Raw genomic sequence first — 13,130 nt, 5'->3', positions numbered from 1 at the left:
ATTAACGTATATTATATATGCATAACAAAATAGGAGATATTAATTACACGAGATATTAATTACACGATAAAGTACACGAGGAAAATAAATGAAAGTTCGTGGGATTTTGAATTCTCAGAATTGTATTAGAAATTAGAATAGCCTTGATTAAAAAATATACTCAAACAAACCACAATAAATGATAATATTAATCAATGTAAAATCTTATTCAAACAATTATAGTGTGAATTGTATTCTAGACCCGTTCGTAGTTTAATTGCTGTTATTAAAAAATAATAAATACACATTCTATTTTTTAAGTTTTTAAATATGTGTAAATGGTTAGTAATGATATGAAACTATTAATTAACAATCATTATCAAGCATGTAATTATCTATTCTATTATCACACCTAAGTATAGGTTAATCAGTATCACCTGTTGTATGGTTAAAAATATTTTTATATTGTACCTTTTTATTTGTTCGGTAGGCACATGGTAGGCACCATATTAAATTAGTTTTTCTTTAAATATCCGAATAAATAATGGTGATGATAAAGTTTATAAAATAACATGTAAACATAATGCTTGAAATGTAACATCTAACAACCGAAAATCTAATTTCAGATGTCTTTAATTTCAGTATGTATGCATTAATCTTGCCCAGCTTTTCACGAGAAAATCATCCCAACTTCATGTATGATGTAGGATGCAAATTTGCTTAGACTATTCGGTTAGCTGAGGAACATGAGTAGTTTGTCACGAATAGGACACGTACGTGTGCAGTTTATTGCCGGACCACGTCTGATTGAATATGCTGACACATAAACATTGATATAGACATAAAGTAACAGGTAATATGAGACTTCCTTGTCAAAATAATCGTGTAGGCAATGGCAGGGTAAATAATTGGAGCATCGTTATAAATAACTTATATTCTGTACCTATTTTTGTGTTTTAGATAATAATGTAAAAGGCAATTTACGAACGGACACACCAACGCCCATCCTAAACAACTAATGACAGAAGTTTGAAATTTTCAGAGGATATTGATGGACGATACACCTACAAGTAGGTATTATTTCTGAAATATATAATATAGTATTATTTCGGATTTCCACAATCAAAGTATGACAAATTATTTCTGAGAGAAGATTAAACAGATATTTTTTCATTTCATTCGTCGGTGAAAATTACGTATATAAGTCCTCAATATAAAAGTTGGGCATCAAAAAAATTTGCGTTGAAAACATTGCACTATGCATTGGCGGATGAATAGACAGCTGCAAACTTTGTAGGTCGAGAGAGTATTTACCTTACAGCTTCGCATGCGGGCGGATATCCGGATATAAAACAAACATTTGATTAGTTCAAAACTTTTTAGTATTCATACACAGGCTATTTCCATTAACGAATTGATTCCCTATAATAAAATTGATAAAACACATTATTAAACTGGAGAAAATTAAAATAACTTTCCCCAAGCGTATTTATAAGACGAAAGAACAAAGGAAGGGAAATGCGAAAACTATTTTATATTTCTTCAACATTTTACAATAATGAGTACCCGTGCAATCGCTGTTGGCTTTTAGACTTGCACTTATTATATCTTTCCCTTGCTCTATTTCTGTAGAAAATTGTTACTTAATCAATATTTTTTTAATTTCTGGAATTAAAATAAACGCATGAAGAAGTGGTGGTCTATAAAAGCATCTGTTGATTTTTTCTTCTCCTCCATTTCTGAGAAAGGTTACTTACAATATGAAAGTTTACCATCGAATAGCATACCTTGCAATCTGACATTGAACAAATGAATCTGAAGTTATTTAAACTAAAAGTGAACTGTAAGATATAGTCTAGTACTCTCGAATGAGGGCTAATATTTTCTTTCCTTTTTAATTCGCTTCGCTCGGGTTAAATGCACACAACGAAGTTATCACGTACAAGTCGTCTTATCTTAAGCACGTAGCTCTCTTGATGCCTATTTTATTAGCCATTGGAGTCCTTTGAATGCCATTGCATCTGCAGTGCACTAAACATGCTCTTTTTAATGCTCTCTTTCGTATGTAGAAAATTCCGGTGAGAGAAAATGTAGATGAAACAGCTGGATAAGAGAGTGTAAAATCTTGATGGCGTGAAATTCTGGCACGGAAATGCTAAGATAACTATATTGCTCGATATTAAACACACACCACAAACAGCATAGTATTAGAACAGATAATATAGTACCTACTATGTTATACCTATACGTACCTGTGCTAAAACTATGCTAGAATCAAGAATATTAATCACGATGAAATGTTTGTTTTATGAATGCAATTTAATGAAAAGAGCAGTAAATTTCGATACGGTGGCTCTACTTGTTCTGTGCATTTTAAATAAAAAAGATTTATAAAGTACTAGATTTCCGCCCGCGGCTTCGCCCGCGTTTTCAAAGGAAAACCCGCATAGTTCCCGTTCCCGTGGGATTTCCGGGATAAAACCTATCCTATGTGTTAATCCAAGTTACCCTCTATATGTGTGCTAAATTTCATTGTAATCGGTTCAGTAGTTTTTACGTGAAAGAGTAACAAACATCCATACATCCATACTTACAAACTTTCGTCTTTATAATAGTACATATTAAGATTCAAAAATTCAAAAATTCAAAATTATTTATTTCTTTCCTTTACATTAATAAATTAAAAAAAATTAAAAAACTTAAACAAATTTGTGATTGGAACACTCCTAGTAAGCAAATAAAATGCTTGTGTCAGGACTCACAGGAGGTTCCACTCTTCCTAATATTCATATAGAAATATTCATATAGAAATAATAAATTATATTAAGCACGAAATAATTGAACCGAAATAAACAAAAAATAAATATTTTCTTATGATAAAAGATATATTTTTAAATGTCCATTTATTATAATTCCTGTAATAAGATTTGTTCCTTCACACGAAAGCAATTATACACTTAAGTAACTTATCGCAAAAAGACGGTGAAATGATTTTAATTTTGAAGTCGTAAATACATTTTTATCAACACCCTCATTTAAAAGGAATATAAATTTTTCTTTAGTCCGACTAACCTTCTTTGCTTTAATTGAGTAAATCCTCTTAGAGACATTTCTTTCGATAAAATCTTTTTGGAAACGATATCGTTTTGAATAATGAAATATGCGGAAAAGTAGCTTATTCTGCGATTTTATCAATTAGTTACATCTGGCTAATTAGTTATAGGCTCTCCTTTAGCGAAAAATGTCTATTTGTTAAAGCTGCTAAGAAATAACTCATTTTTTTTTATAAAAAAATTAGTAGCTTTTTATAAACGACAAGCTTCTATTAAATTATTTCTCGTATTTGAGAGAGAACGTAAAATGTAGAATTTAAAGATTGATAGGTATTTTTTGGGGGACAATTTGGAAAAAAAAATAGTTAATGATATGGTATTTGAATAAAGGTATAAATTAAATAACGTGCAGAGCACTTGTTTTTGTTTAAATTAGAACCTTTTCATGGTTATATTTTTTTCAAGATATATTTTCATCATTTATTCAAATCTTATTCCGAAAGAACGTTTAAATCTAAACGTTTACTTGGAAGTTGTAAATATGATTTGTATCTAAATTGCTATACATATACTGAGCTATATTTCTCGTTATGTTTATTACGCCTATTGTGTACACATGTGGGTGATATAGCGCCTTAATAACTCAACTTCGTTTTCACATGTACTATAATTATGTGGCCACGGAAGTTCGCCTAATAACATGCCTAGTGAATAGTGATAACGTAAATAGCTATTTCGGTACATTACAACTTCAGTTTTGTTTATTAGGATGTTATTTATTTTGTTGACCCAATTAGAGCAGGTTTCATCACCGATTATATAGGCCTTTAATTTATTCTTGAATGAAGACACTGAAGATCTCAAAAATTTTGCCACCATAATATCAATACCTATAATATTCTTACTAGAATATAGCAATCATATGAATCATTTGAAGTTTTTCGCGCGTGTAAGACTTGAAGTGTCGATTAATATTAAAATAATCCATACGTCGAGGGTCGGGTTTTATGATGAAGGATAATAAATAAATATGTAAATATTTAATCCAGACTTGAGAAAAGTCTTTGTTGGGGCTTAGCAGCTTTAAAACAACCAACAAATAGGCGACCCTCCAACGCTATAAAATGTGATTTATATCTTTAATGTAGTTGGATGTACGAAATCCTAGAACATATTATAGCTTAAAGGTAATGTAAACTTGCCTAGTTTTTAATATAAAGTTTTAATAACGTATAATCTAGCTAGTGAATTTAGTTCATGAGGCCAATGTGAAAGTTGAAAGTTACGTAAACTTCGAGGAAAACTTTAGTGTAACTTATATTTTTTTACTCACTGCATATGGTTATTGTTTGAAACTTTGTAAGTGCTGAATTATGGACAACTTTAATTTAAATGGAATTCATTAATATTTCGACCAACAGATCAGAATAATAATTAATAAATCAATAAACATTCAACGATCATAAATAATTATTACATGAATAAATGAAGTCGTTTCTATATCAGACATTTCAATTGGCAGTTATATTGTATTATTATAAGATGTTATCCAAAAATAACCTGGCGAAATATTTGTAATTATACGCCTGTGCCTATAATTTGGTAAATACAGGCCTAAATATTTAATCGGAAGTGTTGTATAATGAATACATATCCACTATTTCTGTTCTGAGACTATCTACCGTTCAATTAGGTCTAGTTCCCAATATGTATAATTATAGTTACCGTTATCTGCCATAACGATTAAAGTTATCTTATCTCTTAATTAATTTTGTAAAACAGTTAGGGCGAACATTACAAGAGGGAATGTAATGTAGGCTCGGTTCTCGTAAACGGCACTTGCAAATCCGTTTATGTTCCCGCAAGCCCACTTTCGGTGAATTGTTACGGTAATGGTTTAGGTGTTGCACACACGACGTGCTTTACAGGGAACGTATAAGGTGGAACTAAAAATGGTACCGTGTACACAAAGCTTTGTAAGATTATTTCTTAACGACCTTTCTGGCAACACTAACAACACTTCTGGTGCTAAAAGGTTTGGTGAAGTAAGTAGTTTGTTGGTTTTTTTAATGTTCACAGTTTACTTTTTATGCTTGAAGTGCATAAGCAGATATTATGACTTATACCTATATTATCGACATGTGTGTATAATTACCATCGTTCAGTATGTAATAACATACTGTGAGAGGTTTTGTTAAAAGTTAAAGGAAGCAACATACCGATGTACATAATATAATGATAGGTAATTTGTTGAGGCTCCATTCCATAAGGTACCTATTTGTTTGAATCTACAATAATTTGAATAACAGGTGCAACAATAGGATCATTACTTTAAGTTCAAGAGAACAAGTCATAGAGAATAACAAAATACGCTATTGTATATTCCAACCAATTTTGTAACTTGTTAATTGTTCCCATTTTATTTATTCATTACCCTGGTATTTCAGTAATAAGTGTCCGTTGTAGGTCACCTGACTCTGTTTCAGACCTAAACGATCGTGCGTGCTCAAAATAATTTCATTAAGTGCGAGAGGCTAATAATATTGCTTAAATTGTTACATTCAGTAACAAAACTGAAGGTTTGGCCGTTATTTTAACACGTGCCAGTTGTTCGTTAAATTGAAATCGTGCTTTTAACGAGTTCGGATGGTATCGCAGTCAGATCAATAATAATAATTAAAAAATCACCCATTTGTTAGCGGCAGTTAATTTTTGATTGACTGTTATTAAGGACGATTATAGAAACATGTTTTAAAACTGTACTTTCAACACTTGGATCAGGTGATAAAAATAATTCTTGGTTAAGTTGATTTATTACTTACGTGTAAAGAACGTAACAGGAGGGAAGAGCATAAAACAAAATTTTATTAAGTATATACTTACACTAGCTTCCGCCCACGACTTTGTTTCCATCCCCGTTTTCCCCCGTTCCCGCAAGAATTTTGGAAAATCCTTTCTTAGCGGATGCTATACTAACATCTACCTGCATGCCAAATTTCAGCCCGATCCGTCCAGTGGTTTGGGCTGTGCGTTGATAGATCACTATATCAGTCACCTTTGAGTTTTATATATATAGATTCCTAGTTTCATAGAGAGAAAATAATTTCAAATATCTATTTCTGTGTTCTATTAATATTGAAAAGTGTTATTTTTTCTATTATTTCATTATCTCTTTAATTTAATTCCTATCCACTGCAACTTTTTAAACATATTTTTTTTTGTAGAATTTAGATATTAAAGTAATATTTATTTAAAATTAATTACATACACGAAGAATATCAAGCGTTATACTTGTTCGAATGTACTCCTTTATATTTTATTATTATTGAGCAGAGAACAAATTGTTATAAAATATATTCTCTCACCATAAGGTATTCTATTTTTACCTTCCTCCAGGCGATCCTTAATGAAATAGAAATACGTTTCTAGAATATGATTATTTCTGTTTTAGCTTCACTTTTAAATATTATTCTAATATGAAGAAGAAAAATTGTATATATACAGCCGCACATACCGCACTCTACATGCTCTATGCCGGAAATACGTTTCACGCAAAAAGCTGTACGTAAAGCCCTTCTTTCTCTAAATGTGAATAAGTCATGTGGTCCCGACGGTATTCCCCCCATTGTGTTAAAGATGTGTGCCCCTGAACTGACTCCAGTTTTAACGCGTCTCTTTCGGTGCTCGTACTCTTCAGGCATAGTCCCAAGCTCCTGGAAAACCTCTTTAGTACATCCCATTCCCAAAAAAGGCGATCGCTCAGACCCGTCCAATTATAGACCTATTGCTATCACCTCTCTGCTCTCAAAGGTAATGGAATCAATTATCAATCGCCAGCTTCTTGAGTTTCTAGAGGAGCGCCAGCTGATTAGCGATTGCCAATACGGTTTCCGTAAAGGTCGCTCAGCTGGCGATCTTTTGGCGCTCTTGACTCACAAATGGGCGACTGCTATTGAGAGCAAGGGTGAAGCTTTAGCAGTTAGTCTGGACATAGCGAAAGCCTTTGACCGGGTTTGGCACAAGGCACTCCTATCAAAGCTACCATCATATGGGATTTCCGAGAAATTGTGTCAGTGGGTCACCAGTTTCCTCACAGAGCGGAGTATCAAAGTCGTTGTCGACGGTTCGTGCTCCGAATCTAACCCTGTGAATGCTGGGGTCCCACAAGGCTGCGTTCTTTCTCCAACTTTGTTTCTTCTGCATATCAATGACATGCTACTATCTAGTGGCATTCATTGCTATGCAGACGACAGCACTGTTGACGCACAAAATGCGGCCGATGCAATATTTCTCGGGATACCGTTACTGAGCACCGGAACGAACTTGTGTCTCAAATTGAGAACTCTCTTGAGGAGATCTCCAATTGGGGTAAACATAACCTTGTTGAGTTCAACCCAAAAAAGACACAAGTTTGCGCGTTTACCACCAAAAAAACTCCCTTCGTCGTGTCTCCGGTTTTTCAGGGCATTCCCACCAGAGTCTCAGCCAGCATTAGTATACTTGGAGTCGAAATATCGAACGATGTCCAGTTTCGTTGTCATCTGGAAGGAAAAGCTAAGCTAGCCTCCCAAAAACTTGGTGTGCTCTGTAGAGCGGGACAGTATTTCACACCCGGCCAACGCCTACAACTTTACAAGGCTCAAGTCAGGCCGCACATGGAATACTGTTCCCATCTCTGGGCCGGAGCACCCAAGTATCAGCTCCTTCCTTTTGACCGAATCCAGCGACGAGCTACTCGATTAGTGGACGACCCTCGTATTACTGATCGGCTGGACTCTTTGGCTCTCCGTAGAGATGTTGCATCTCTCTGCGTATTTTACCGCATCTACCACGGCGAATGCTCTGACGAACTGTTTGGAACAATACCGGCTGCTGAATTTCACCATAGAACTGCTCGCCACAAGTTGAAATATCACCCTCAACATCTGGACACTTGGCGCTCTTCCACCGTGCGATTTAGGAGGAACTTTCTTCCACGCACCACTCCTCTGTGGAATGACCTCCCGAGCTCAGCATTTCCGGACAGATACGACTTAGGGTACTTCAAAAAGAGAGCGTACTCTTTCCTAAAAGGCCGGCAACACACCTGCAACCATACAGGTCTTGTGGGTGATTATGGGCGGCGCCAATCATCGCATTAATCCGGTGACGCGCCAGCTCGTTTGCCCGCTAATACATTAAAAAAAAAAAAAAAAAAATACAGGGTGTCCCACTGTTGGTATACTAAGCTCAAAGAAGGTTATAGTTTTGCATACGCTGATTACGTAAAAAATACTTAAAAAATTCCAGACGCATTTTTTTTTCAAATAGATGAAATCTTAAAACTCTATGTGTACACCCATAACAAGCAACCCGCCCAGCTTTGCCACCAGCACGTGGGCTATCGTTTAAGATTATGTTTTCATAGACAAAATGCTCACATTAGAGAAGCGTTATATGCCGGCTGCGCGAAACCAGAGAAGAAAACATGGATTTTCAGGAAACATTTAGCAAAAAATTTTTGACGTAATTTTGTTGTTTAAGTATTTTTTTCATGATCAGTATATGCAAACCTATAAGTCCCTTCGCGCTTAGTATACCAATAGTGTGACACCCTGTATACAGATTTACAATATTATTCGGAGAATAATATCTTTCATAACTTTATTTCGAAATGGTAAATTATAATATAATCGTGTAGTTATTACTCTATGTAACAAAGTCACACCATAGTCAATGAAAATCGATACGAAAGTATGATACATCGCTACATTTCACTACAGTTTCAGATCACGAAGTAGTCCTGTGTCAGATTTAAAGTAAATTGCTTCAGTCGTGCTCGAGTAAGGCATCCGGAATCGAGACTCAGGCCCTTTGGGAGCGATTGTCGTTTCTTTGCTGCTTGAGAAAATCTATACAAGCTTTAAGAATCTCATTAGATTTTAACGCTTTCCTTGTATGTCAAGAGTGCTTGTATGTCAGCTACAATAGGTGTAATAGAATTGCTCGTTTAATTGGAAGTAGCTTCGTTTAATACGTCTTAGAAAACTGACTTTTGTTACTCGATACTATTAACAATGGTGATATATATTGTATATTTAAAATATTATTTAAAACGAGTGACATATATTATATAATTAAGTACCTATGAAACTTTACAATTAGTGAGCACATTTGAAAATGAATCTTTGTTCGTCAAATAAATTCAAATTATCGACTACTTTAATATTTACACAATTATTTGTTATGGACCTATCCCAATTCCTATCATCCACTTACTGTTCATTTTACTATGCACATAATATTATTACATTTTAGTAATTATGAAATATTGAATAGTATAGACTACAAGCCCGCATATGAAAAAAATATGGGTCAAATGAACCACCAGGGGTCATATCTAGAACGAAAGAAGAGCAAAAAATAATAAGATTCATCACTATGCCGTCACTTGTAAGCTGTCCAACTGAGTGCAGATGAGAATTGAAAAGTACAGGTAGACTCGGTAAATTTTGGTCATATATTTTTGTACGGCATTCTTAACCATCGATAGATCCATTAAAAATAATAAGAAACCGCTCAGTGCCGTACAAAAATGTTGGTCCACCAAGTCGGAATTTTAATTTCATTTCCGAGAGTTACCGGGGGTAAATTTGGTCATTTGACCATGTACGGCATCTGTGTCATACTATTGCTATACTGCTTTTAATCCATTATTCCGCAACGCCGTACAAAAATCATGGGGACAAGGGGAAAAAATCGAGAGTTGCAATCCCCTCTCTTTCCCCACTCCAGGGGGTCATTTGACTAAGTACGGCTTCGGTTCCAAAACATTATCTAGCACTCAAAAGTACTATTAAAAGCAATGCCGTCAAAAAATAATTGTTCTTTTAAATGTATACCAATAATCATCTTAATTTCATCGAATTCTTGATATAAAGAGCTGTAAGGTCATTTGACCCTGTACGGGAACTTTTTTTTAACATGATATTGTAAAATTCAATTGTTGTATAGTATTGCCGTTCAAAAGAAACCGTTCTAAAAAAAGTTATAGAGAAATGCAAAACCAGAAATTTTGTTAAAGTTTAAACATCGTAGATTAATGAAATATAATAGTTTTCTACACTTTATTCGTTGTTTTAAATAGTATTAACATAGATAAATTAGGAAAAAACGATGCCGTACATTTTTGTGCAGACCACATCTTTTAGGCTGATGAAAGCGACGAAAGCTACAATTTTAAGGGTGCTTTATGGCCATTTGATACAGTACGGCATTAACATATTTTTACCCAACTACGGCAAAGCAAAAGGAGGGTTATGGTTTTGACAGGTCATGTATGTATGTTCATCTATTCCCTCGTAACTTCTAAACTACTTATCAGAATTCGACAAATAACATATCATTAGAAGCATCTGAATTGTTCACTGGATAACCAGCGACCAGCTAGCTAAAGGCTATATGGGGTTTCACAAAATCTTATGTGGCGCCCTCTAGCGGACAAAACATAAAGAGTAAAAAAATAAAGTTAAGATAAATATGCCGTGTTTGGTATCATTTGAAAGCGTTTTACTTGTACATTTTGAATATGTATATAATACTAGCATTTGCTTGTGACTTTACCTGTATTCATGGGCTGATTGCATATAATTCACATCTTTTCGTTCATAGCTTTTTTATTAGTTCATCAATTTAACGGAGTCCATTCCACTTGACTCCGACTTTCCAAGGTGATAATTAACCACCTCGAGCTTCTTAATATTAATGTATATTTATATTTTATTATCAAAATATAAAGCAAACATTTCGTTATATGGATTTTTTTCTTTTTCAGATTTTTCCCCTTTGAACCAACGAAAATGTACGGCACATGAAAAAATATTATCTATGCACAAAATACTTTAAAAATAAATTTATTTCGTGCTGTGTCAAATGACCCCCTGGAGTGGGGACAGAGAGGGGATTACAACTCTCGATTTTTTCCCCTTGTCCCCATGATTTTTGTACGGCGTTGCGGAATAATGGATTAAAAGCAGTATAGCAATAGTATGACAAAGATGCCGTACATGGTCAAATGACCAAATTTACCCCCGGTAACTCTCGGAAATTAAATTAAAATTCCGACTTGGTGGACCAACATTTTTGTACGGCACTGAGCGGTTTCTTATTATTTTTAATGAATCTATCGATGGTTAAGAATGCCGTACAAAAATATATGACCAAAATTTACCGAGTCTACCTGTACTTTTCAATTCTCATCTGCACTCAGTTGGACAGCTTACAAGTGACGGCATAGTGATGAATCTTATTATTTTTTGCTCTTCTTTCGTACTAGATATGTCCCGTGGTGGTTCATTTGACCCATATTTTTTTCATATGTGGGCTTGTAGTCTAGTATTTTGTTTGAGCTCTACCGGATTCAGCGATTTGACCTACACGACGTCATTTTTATACAAAAACGGAACAAACCTTCATAGCCAAGTGTGTGAGAGGTCACCCTTGCCAACCCACTGAGAGGCTGCTGATGTTAATAACACAAAGCATTTTACAAATTATCACCCGAGAGGAAATGATTGATGAAACTCGCGCCTGGCTTACGGACAATAACGTTAATTCCTAAACTGTGACGCCGCTGTGTAAATCTTCCGTGGCAATAGAATCTACAGAAGATAATTATGTTATAATTGTATAACGTCTTTCTAATTAGGTGTGTATACATTGTTTATAGGCATATAATACATATGAGATTAATGAGAAACGTTTGGCTTTTAATAGTAAGTTAGTTCTTTGATAGTAATAATTACTTACAATTTTAACCAAACTCATAAGTCATATGGAAATTCGATATTTCTTCTCAGAATAAGCAAAGTATTTATAACTTTACATATAGCGAGATTAAAATGAATATCATGTTTGCGTCAGCAACCTTGTGCATTAACCGGTTGGCTCATGAAATTAGGTTGGGGTGGCCGTGTACAAGTTTAAAGCGAATTACCGGAGCACGAGTGCATTCGTACAAAGATTTAATTTAATATATTATGTACTTACTTTCTAACATTGTTTGTACTACAATATGAATTATCTTTTAATTGAAGCAATTGTGTAGCCACTTTGGGATGTTTAATTGTATTACAAAATAGAGTTATTGTCTAAATCTGTAGCCATTAGATAATTTTAGGTTTCAAATAATTTTGGATTGATGAGTGAATTATTAATTGCTAACCAATGATTTGTTTGAATGACTAGCGGATAAAAAATATTGAATAAAACAATACAAAAGGGTGGGTGAGACAGCAAGGAGAATTGAAGAGTAGTTGAGAAGTTTATTTTCATTCATTTATCTATTTAGTCATTATCATTTCTATTCTTGGTATAAAGCTACCTTTTTTCATAATTCGAATTATAAGCTGTTATCCTCTGTACAAAGCACCCTCTTCCTCATTCGGTAATATAAAAATAATCGACCCAAATAAGTTCAAGAACTGCCATTATTTTCGTTCCAAATTTCTTTATCAATAGGCGAATACCGTGAAATACGTGACTAACACGGTCCAGTAAATTACATTGAACAAAATGGCCACCGCAATAGAGACTTAATTGAGCACAAACAGAAATAACGAACGCAACGTTTACGTCGCACCACGAATTCTGATGAAGTTACTATTCAGGACGAGTCCATTTCGCAAGTACTACGTAAGGATCGGCCATAACTAAGATAACAGTCGTCACGTGCCACGTTTGGACGTCTCGTGTGACAAATTTACATTCTGAAAGCGAATCCGCGAATATAGTTGGTAGCGCAGGTGCTAGGCCTCGTCCGGACAAACATGAAATATAGATTGCTGAGAACGCGACGTGCATGATATATCACGGCTCCGGATCTTTGAAACAATATATTTGTAGACTCACGTTAATCTTCTTAAAATATGCTTCGACTTTAAACTTTTGAAGGAAAGTATTGATATCTGAAATCTATTACAAACATTCTAAGGTTTGGATTAGTCCTTAAAAATCATAATGCGATCATTATTTTATTTTTTCCTTAATTGAGTCTACGTAGATATTTTTAGGAAAGATCACTCGTTTATACAATAAATAAAAATATTTCAAAGGAAAATG

The sequence above is a fragment of the Colias philodice genome, chromosome 5, assembly GCF_061535455.1.
Source record: "Colias philodice isolate Cphi_HAF_F1 chromosome 5, ilColPhil1 Martin Lab GWU primary, whole genome shotgun sequence".
Lineage (NCBI taxonomy): Eukaryota > Metazoa > Arthropoda > Insecta > Lepidoptera > Pieridae > Colias > Colias philodice.
This window is presented reverse-complemented; position numbering follows the sequence as displayed.